The sequence below is a fragment of the Ursus maritimus genome, unplaced genomic scaffold, assembly GCF_017311325.1.
Source record: "Ursus maritimus isolate PB19 unplaced genomic scaffold, ASM1731132v1 scaffold_25, whole genome shotgun sequence".
Taxonomy (NCBI): Eukaryota; Metazoa; Chordata; class Mammalia; order Carnivora; family Ursidae; genus Ursus; species Ursus maritimus.
Genome location: NW_024425008.1, coordinates 39,370,361 through 39,379,778, shown reverse-complemented (window position 1 = coordinate 39,379,778; position 9,418 = coordinate 39,370,361). Strand labels below are relative to the sequence as shown.

Genomic DNA, 9,418 nt, shown 5'->3' with positions numbered 1-9,418 from the left:
TCTGTTTTTATGTCGGTATCGTACTGTTGAGGTCACTACAGCTCTGTAGTGTATTTTGAAATCAGGCCGTGTGATGCCTCCAGCTTTGTCCTTCTCCTTCAGGTTTGCTTTAGCTGAAGGCAACATATTAACATTAAGAGATACTTTGAGGCTCGGTGAGAGTGTGGATTGGGAACATGGGGCCCTGTTGTCACAGAACCCTCTCCCCAGGAGCAGCGCCCTAGAATTGAATATCATGTAGAGGTTAAGAATCATGGGCTCAGGGTCCACATGTACCAGATGGGCTCTGGCTCTCGCACGTACCAGCTCTGTGAGTCTGGCAAGCTGCTTGCCTCCTCTGTGCCTTGGCTTCTTCATCTGTAAGATGGACATGAGTGACATCTGCCTCAGAGGGTAGTTGTTAAAATTAAGTGAAGAAAAAATACTTAGGCTAACCACATCACTAGTGTCGTTCAAGTGCTAGATGTATGTTTTCTCATTGTTCCGAAGGGCAAAGAGGAAGGGGAGCAACATCAAAGACGTGCGGTAGAAGATGATATAAGCCATCTGTTACTGGACAAGAATAATCAGCATGGGGTTGTCACGGTCTCTCCCACGCTCCATCGTTTTGCTCGCTTGGCTCCTGGAGGCACAGGGTGTGGTGAATGGAGAAAAGTGGAAGGGGACACGAGATTTAGTCTGGTGTGACCTCTTGTGTTTCCTTTGACATTCTTCAAGAGGTTCTGGTGGGGTTTGAATTGCTTTTCAATTATTCTTGCTCTCTAACTGCTCTTTCTTTAAAGGTGACACGGGGCGGAGACTGTCAACAGGGGCTTCCGGTTATTTCTTCTTAATCTGAAGTGATCTCAGCCACATCTGAACCCTTGGGCCTCTCTGTTTGAACTAGGTTTTTTTAACGCTTGCTCTGTCTGTAACAGAGTATGTTTCCTTTTGCACGTGTGATACGCCTCTGATAAACCCTATCTGGGTCAAGGCTAGGCCTTATTTGCTTTGTATTCTGACCATAGCCCTTTACACGGAGTAGCTTCTCATCATTATTGTTGAAATAAAAAAGAGTATTTTCTAAGGTGAGTGATAAGCCCCCTACTTGGAATAGAAGTTTCCAACCTTAAATAGTAGAAGTCCTAAGAATTTTATAATCCTAATCTTGAATAGGATTTCTATTCATTCCAGAAACTGAATGGGCATCTTTAATTTGAAGTAAAAAATGTGACTACTTGTTTTCATTTCAGATGCTGCATTGGGCAGAATCGAGAAGCCTCGGCCAGCCCTGGTTTCCTCCTGAGGTACGATGCTTTATTAAGAATGCGCTAGAGCTGGGGCTGTAACGCGGTTAATGCGGTTGGTTTCCTAGTCTAATAGCTGTGAGCAGAGCTGGCAGGCAGGGATAGGTATTTTCAGATCAACTGCACTCCCAGCTTATGATGCCAAGAAACCTCTTCAGTGGACAGTATTTAAAAGGCAACTCATAATCCATATTGCAGTTTAGAAAATATAACAGAAGAAAATATCCAGATAAATTTTGGATTTCAGTTATCCTTTCCAGTGCTATCATTATATAAGAACTTCTTATAACTCAAAATAGAGGGTTAGAGAAATAGTTTAACATTTACAGCATTTAGTTCACTCCTTCCCACCAACGCCTGGGCCAGAGGGGATTAATAATGAGAAGGTAACTTTCAGTGGGGTCAATTGAAAGAGGGGTTTTAGAGAAATACGAGGTACAGCGTAAATCTCATTAACAAAACAGAGTGTGACCTATTTGTTAAATGCCATTTTGAGGCTAGAGGCTGCAGAATAGTGGCTTTCAACCCTGGCTTCCCATTACAGTCATTTTCTTTTTTCCTGCTTGTTTTTATTCTTACTTTTTAAAAAATATATGACATATATTCACAGTGAAATACACTAGTCTTAAGTGTGCAGCTTGATGAATTTTTATAAGGGCATCTACCTGTGTATACGATCAGATCAAAATATTTCTAGGACCCCAGAAGCCTCCCCAGAGGTAACCACTCTTCTGACTCCTATCACCATGAACAAATTTTGTCTGCTTTTCAACTTCATATAAATAAGAGCATACAATGTGCATTCTTATGCATCTGGGGTTTTTCTTAACTGAATAGAATGTCTATGCGATTCATCTATGTTGTTGCTTGTATGGTGTGCTCTTTTATATTATATGTAGTGTGTGTGTGTGTATATGCTATGTAGTATTCCCACATATGAATATATTTTATATTATATGTAGTGTGTGTGTGTATATGCTATGTAGTATTCCCACATATGAATATATTTTATATTATATGTAGTGTGTGTGTGTGTATATGCTATGTAGTATTCCCACATATATTTTATATTATATGTAATGTGTGTGTATATGCTATGTAGTATTCCCACATATGAATATATTTTATATTATATGTAGTGTGTGTGTGTATATGCTATGTAGTATTCCCACATATGAATATATTTTATATTATATGTAATGTGTGTGTGTGTATATGCTATGTAGTATTCCCACATATGAATATATTTTATATTATATGTAATGTGTGTGTGTATATGCTATGTAGTATTCCCACATATGAATATATTTTATATTATATGTAATGTGTGTGTGTATATGCTATGTAGTATTCCCACATATGAATATATTTTATATTATATGTAATGTGTGTGTGTATATGCTATGTAGTATTCCCACATATGAATATATTTTATATTATATGTAATGTGTGTGTGTATATGCTATGTAGTATTCCCACATATGAATATATTTTATATTATATGTAATGTGTGTGTGTATGCTATGTAGTATTCCCACATATGAATATATTTTATATTATATGTAATGTGTGTGTGTGTATATATGCTATGTAGTATTCCCACATATGAATATATTTTATATTATATGTAATGTGTGTGTGTATATGCTATGTAGTATTCCCACATATGAATATATTTTATATTATATGTAATGTGTGTGTGTATATGCTATGTAGTATTCCCACATATGAATATATTTTATATTATATGTAATGTGTGTGTGTGTATATGCTATGTAGTATTCCCACATATGAATATATTTTATATTATATGTAATGTGTGTGTGTGTATATATGCTATGTAGTATTCCCACATATGAATATATTTTATATTATATGTAATGTGTGTGTGTATATGCTATGTAGTATTCCCACATATGAATATATTTTATATTATATGTAATGTGTGTGTATATGCTATGTAGTATTCCCACATATGAATATATTTTATATTATATGTAATGTGTGTGTGTGTATATATGCTATGTAGTATTCCCACATATGAATATATCAGTTTATTCATTCTACTGTTCGCTTTTTTTTTTTTCAGGGTGAAGCAAACAAATCTGTCTTTGTGTACATGAAATATCTCTGGAAGAAACTGTTAACAATTGCTCTGGGAAGGGAAACTGAGTGACTGCAGGGCAGGGATGACACAGAAATTTACTTTCCACATTCAGTTCTCTCTCTGTAGCCTTTGATTCTGTCCAGTATATCTGCTATAGATAATTCATAAATTTAAGTAATTGAACATTTTATTTAAAATTAAGTCTCTCTTATGTTTCAGTTCTGGAAATTCATTCTACCATTGATGGGCTTTTGGATCGTTCCCAGTTTTTGGCGATCACGAATAAAGCTTCTGTGAATAATCCTGTACCCGTCTTTCAGTGCCACAGACACCAAACCCTCTTGGGCGTATACCTAGGAGTGGAGCTGCTGAGCTGTAAGGAAGGCATACGCTTAGCTCAGTGCATATCGTCAAGCATTTTCCAAGATGGCTGCATAAACTAAATAATATTTTTTGAGAGAAGAGCTAGAAAGCAGGTGGGGAGGGGCAGAGGGAGGGGGAGAGAGAGAACTTTCAGCAGGCTCCAAGCCCAGCCTGGAGCCCAGTGCAGGGCTCAATCTCACCACCGTGAGATCATGACCTGAGCCCAAACCAAGAGTTGGATGCTTAACCAACCGAGCCACCCGGGCGCCCTGGTTATATTAATTTATATTCCTACCAGCAATGTATGAGAATTCCAGGTGCTTTATGTCTTCTCCAACAGCTAATATTACTCAATTTTTAAAAGTTTAGCCTAGGGAGCTTTATAAGATAGCATCCACACAGAGATTTATATAATTCTTCTCGAGCAGCAGTCACACATCCATACTTTTGGAAGTTCTCCCAGGTTATTCCAATGTGCAGTCAGGGCTGAGAACCATGTATTTGAATGATGTCCTTACTTGGCTGGCTATTGGAATCAGTGGGAGAACTGTAGAAGATATAGGTTCTTGGGTCCTATCCCAGACCTGCTGAATCAGATTCTCCAAGGGAAAACCTGTGGTTTAAACTAGCTCCTGGAATGATCTGGATACAACCAGCCCTAAGTTTGACAACCACAGGTTTAAGACATGTTTACTAAAAATTTTAGCTACTTTCTTTTCATTGAAAGACACACCCAGTAAGCAAAGAGAAAATAAAAGCAGTTCATTTGTCTATGCAATGGAAAGTAAGCCTTCTCCTAACCTAGACTCCCAGTGCCCCTCCACAGAGGTAACTGTACTGTTGAGTTTCATGTTTTGCATGTAATCTAAAAATTTATGGAACATATCACATTTGTTAAGATACTTTATGTTGCAAGTCATTGAAAATTCTTCATGCACTGGCTTCAATTTTAAAAAGAACGTGGGGATAACTGATTTCCAGAACTGTATAGTCCAGAGTTAGCCCTGGCTTCAGGTAGTCAGCTTTTTACACCTCTCAGCTGTTCCTTCATCATCAGGCCCATTCCCTTCACAGCAGCAACATGGTCGCAGCTGTTTCTGGCCTCAGAACTTCAACTCCCCATACTTTGCCACCATCTTCTGGTCCATTCTCTACAAATCCTGGTATTTTCTCTGTCTCACTGGTCTGAATTGGGTTACACACTCATCCCTGATTGGCTTAAGCCTGTCTGTTAACTCTGAAGACTAGGTCATTTTACCAAAATATGTGATTACAAATGTGAGTGAATTTCGCAAAGGAAAATCAAATGAATGTTCTCCACAGAGTAATCATGGCTAACCCTTAATACCATTTACTATGGAACAGTACACTCTAGAGTTACCAAAAACCCATTTCAGAAAGCATGTTATAGCCCCCTGGTCAAGATAGGTTGTCCAGGGAGTCTGGCCTAAACCCCAAAAGGTCCTTGCAATGTTTGTTTTATTGTTGTCTTCTTCTTCTTCCTTGTCTTAGTGCAGGGTAGTGGAGGGTATGCTCAGGGGCAGAAGCCGGGGGAATCTTGGAGGCGAGGGATGGTTGGTTTGGAGAGCATGCTCACTCTTGTGTTCGGGTCTCCTTCCGCCACCTTGGAAATGAATTGGCTAAATTCTATTTAGTTCCTGATTAATAGGCATCCACCTCCTTCTGCAGCTGTGAGGTCAGTCTAGCTTCCGTAGTGGCTGTCCTTTATACACATACTCTTCAGGAGCCTCCTCATGGACTGTACTTGGTGTGGCGGCAGAGTTAGTAGAACTCTGTGATAAGTAGGGATTAGCCTTGCAGTTCCATTTAGCTCCTCCAGACAACCTCCTGGTTACCTTTTGTTAGGACTGGTTCTTCTTTAACATCATCCATTAGGAAATTCAGGGGTCTCCTACTCCAACACTGATGCTGGGCAGAATTGTACCAAAACAAAATGGCGTCTACTCTACATGGTCAACATATGTCCTAGTACTGGCCTACTTAAGACTTATAAACAACTCTGAAATTGTAAGATTAGTATGAGCAATCCTAAAAATGGTTTCCTTCCTATCTCTCTCTGTCAGTTGTGACTGGTATATTAGGTGTTGTCTAAAACAAGAACAGAAATTGTATTAGTTTAAATGAATTAATAAACAGCTTTATGGGGGGGTGGGAGAATTGGTAACAGTATTGTAAACTGTTGTGTGTACTACAAACTTCCTTGTATATACATTTTATATGACCTATTTTTATATCATAATGCTTTTGATAGACATAACTTATTCCAATGGACTCTACTACTACTATTATTATCAATTTGTTTAGTTTTTTCCTACCTGAACACTGGGAATCTTCTTTTAACACTAATCTAGAACTTTCTAGAAGTATTCTTACTTTTTGATGGTACTGGAATGTTTTCAGCCTATCTTGCTTTTTCTCTAAGACTGGTTCCAATATCCACCAAGGAACTCTGGCTCCTTTTCGTGGCAAATAGTGAGACAGGTCAAAATGCAGAGTCTATGTTGCACTCCAGACATGACTGTGACTTTTGGCTGCAGGAATGACAGAACCAAAGGCACAATGTACATAAAGCATGGTTCTCAACAGGGACAAATTTGTCCCCCACAAGACGTTTGGCAAACTTGGGGACATTTTTGCTTGTCATGACTGGGGAGAGGAGGCTTGCTACTGGCATCTAGTATCTACACTCCATGGCCAGGGATACCGCTAAATACCCTACAATATGCTGGACAGCCACCACCATAAAGAAGTATCTGGCTCCAAGTGTCAGTAGTGCTGAGGTTGAGAAACCTTGCCGGAAAGCATTAGTTCATGTCGATGCTTTCAATTTACCTGCTCTAGTTTCCTCCCTTTGTTTTTGAAATATCTTATTATATATACAGGTAAGTTTCCAACCCTTTTGTGCATACTTACACACACACGCGCGCGCACACACACACACACACACACACACACACTACATATATATACCCCTATCAAATTTGACATTTTGTATTATATATTATCACACAAAATCCTGTATTTGAATTAAAGGGCTGCCCAGAACAGCATATATTATCCCCGCGTCCCATGTAGAGCATTTATGGTGCTCTAGTGGTTGCATTTTAGGTTTTAGGGTGACTAATGTGATTTACAAACAGAATACATAAACGTCAGAATACATAGAAATGTCATGGGAAAGTGTGGTGACCATGCTCTTTTTTTTTTTTTTTAATTTTTTTCCTTCCTTCTCAACTCTTAGTTCAAAATCTGGGAACTGGTTCTAAATACTGCAGAGTCTATGATCTGTTGGTTGGTCCTATCAGAGAGTAGCACCAGCTGTCAGAAAAGAAAAGCAAAATCCAACCACCCTCAAGAGGACCATTCCTCAAGGGCATCTTAAAGGCATGCAGCCCCTAGCATGACAAATAGAGGCCCTGCTGTGGAATCCATTTTTATATTTTCCTGTTAATAGTGCCATTTTCATTCCCTCCTTATTTATTTATTTATTTATTTATTTATTTATTTATTTATTTATTTATTATTTATATCTCTTTTTTTAAAGATTTTTAAATTTTTTAAAACTAATCTCTCTACACCCAATGTGGTGCTCAAACTCACAACCGCGACAAGAGTCTCACACTCTACGGACTGGACCAGCCAGATGCCCCTCATTCCTTCCTTATTTTTAAACATTTTTGAAATACAGCATACACACAGGAACGTGCACATATCGTAAGTGTGCAACTCGACGAATTTTAAAAACCTGATCCCACCTGTATAAGCAGCTCCTAGAGTGAGACACGAGCCATGACTAGCAACCAGGAATGCCCTGGCGTTCCCTTGCAGTTACTACCCCGCCTCCCAACCAACTCATTCTTTTAGCTTCTGACAGCACAGACTAGTTTTACCAATTGTTAAGATTTGAATAAGTGAACTCATACAGTGTGTACTCATTTGTGTCTGGTGTCTGCCACCCAACAGTGTGTTTGTGAGATCCATGCACACTGTTGCGGGTTAGTTGGCAGATCCCTCGTTCTTACTGAGGATGGCATTACAGTGGGTGGATATGCCACAGCTTACCCAGCTGACTGTGGATGAACATGTGCGCAGCTTTCATTCACGGGCATGTCACTGTCTTTTGGTGAGCATATGAAACACACACACGCATTACTGTTGGTTCCTAGGAGTGGCATTTTTGGGTCATAAGTATGCACGAGAGTAACTGTAGTATACAATGCCAAACGGGCTTCCCAAGTGGTTGTGCCTATTTACACACCCATCGTTAATGTGAAAGGGTCCCATTTGCTCCACATTATCTCCAACACTTGATATTCTCTTTTTCTTGTTAAGCGTTCTGGTGGGTATACAGTGGTATTACAATGTGGTTTCAATTTGCATTTTCTCTATGATGAAAGCAACCAAATACCTTTTCATATACTGGTTGGCGATTTGGACATCATCTTTTCTCTTTCATCTTATTTTTGAGCTTGTGCTAATTCACTCTTTGTTTCTTTTTCTTAATGAGGAGTATTTTATATTAATGATCACTTGTCAGTATACTAAAGATAAAAAATAAAGGACTTCATTTCTTCAGAAACTTTAAATGTAGAAGTATAACCTACTAAGGAAAGCAAGTCCTGCTCATGAGGCTCGCTTTTTGGCAGGTATTTTAACTTTAGACCAAACCAGTACCAGAGAAATCTGTAATATTGAGGGCTTTCTGCTAAATCTTTAATTTCATTAACTTAAAATGTGGTTAAAATGCATATCAAGATTTTTTTAGTTAAATACATACAAGTTTATAGAATATAAGGTTACGTTCTTACTCATAAGAGGTCTGATTCATAAATACTGATTATAAAAAATACATATGTAGGGGCCCCTGGGTAGCTCAGTCAGTTAAGCATCTGACTCTTGATTTTGGTTCAGGTCATGGTCTCGAGGTCATGAGATCGAGCCCCTCATCGGACTCTGTGCTCAGCAAGGAGTTTGCTTGAAATTCTCTCCCTCCTTCTGCTCCTCCCCCTGCTTACTCTCACTCTCAAATAAATCAATGAATAAATAAATAAAATCTTTAAAAAATATTTATGTAGGTAAATTAAAGAACATTTCAATTAAAATTCCACTTTCATTATTACATTAGTTCCATTTTTACTAATATTTTTGCACACAATTTTCACCCATATTTTTTAATAGTCTCAGATATTTTGTATGAGGTTCAACAGAGAAAGGTTGTATTGTTTTGATGTTAAGTATCCACATTTTCTGCATCTTGACAATATACTGTGACTGGACCTCCCCCCTCCCCCATTTCTACATTCTGTGGGAATTGTATAGCTACCACCAATGAAGTTTGCCAGTAGAAATCTATTCCCAATTTCACATGGTATTATCTTTAAAAATCCCTCATAGTGAACCCAGAAATAAACTCACACATATATGGCTAATTAATTTATGACAAAGGAACCAATAATTTACAATGGGGAAAGGATGGTCTTATCAGTAGTGTTGGAAAAACTGGACAGCTTCATGCGAAATAGAGAAACTGGACCATTATCTATACCATACACAAAAATCAACACAAAATGGATTAAAGACTTGAACATAAGACCTGAAACCATAAAACTCCATAAAGAAAACACAGGGGGAAAGCCCCTTG

At 38.3% G+C, this 9,418-nt stretch overlaps 1 long non-coding RNA gene across 1 annotated transcript; it reads left to right on the top strand.

Annotated features, from left to right (window-relative positions):
* Positions 1–839: 839 nt before the first annotated feature.
* On the top strand, positions 840–3,688 carry LOC103672815. Its single transcript, XR_571250.2, has 3 exons — positions 840–1,067; positions 1,233–1,286; positions 3,376–3,688. It is a non-coding gene; the product is annotated as an uncharacterized LOC103672815 (long non-coding RNA).
* The last annotated feature ends 5,730 nt before the right edge of the window (positions 3,689–9,418 follow it).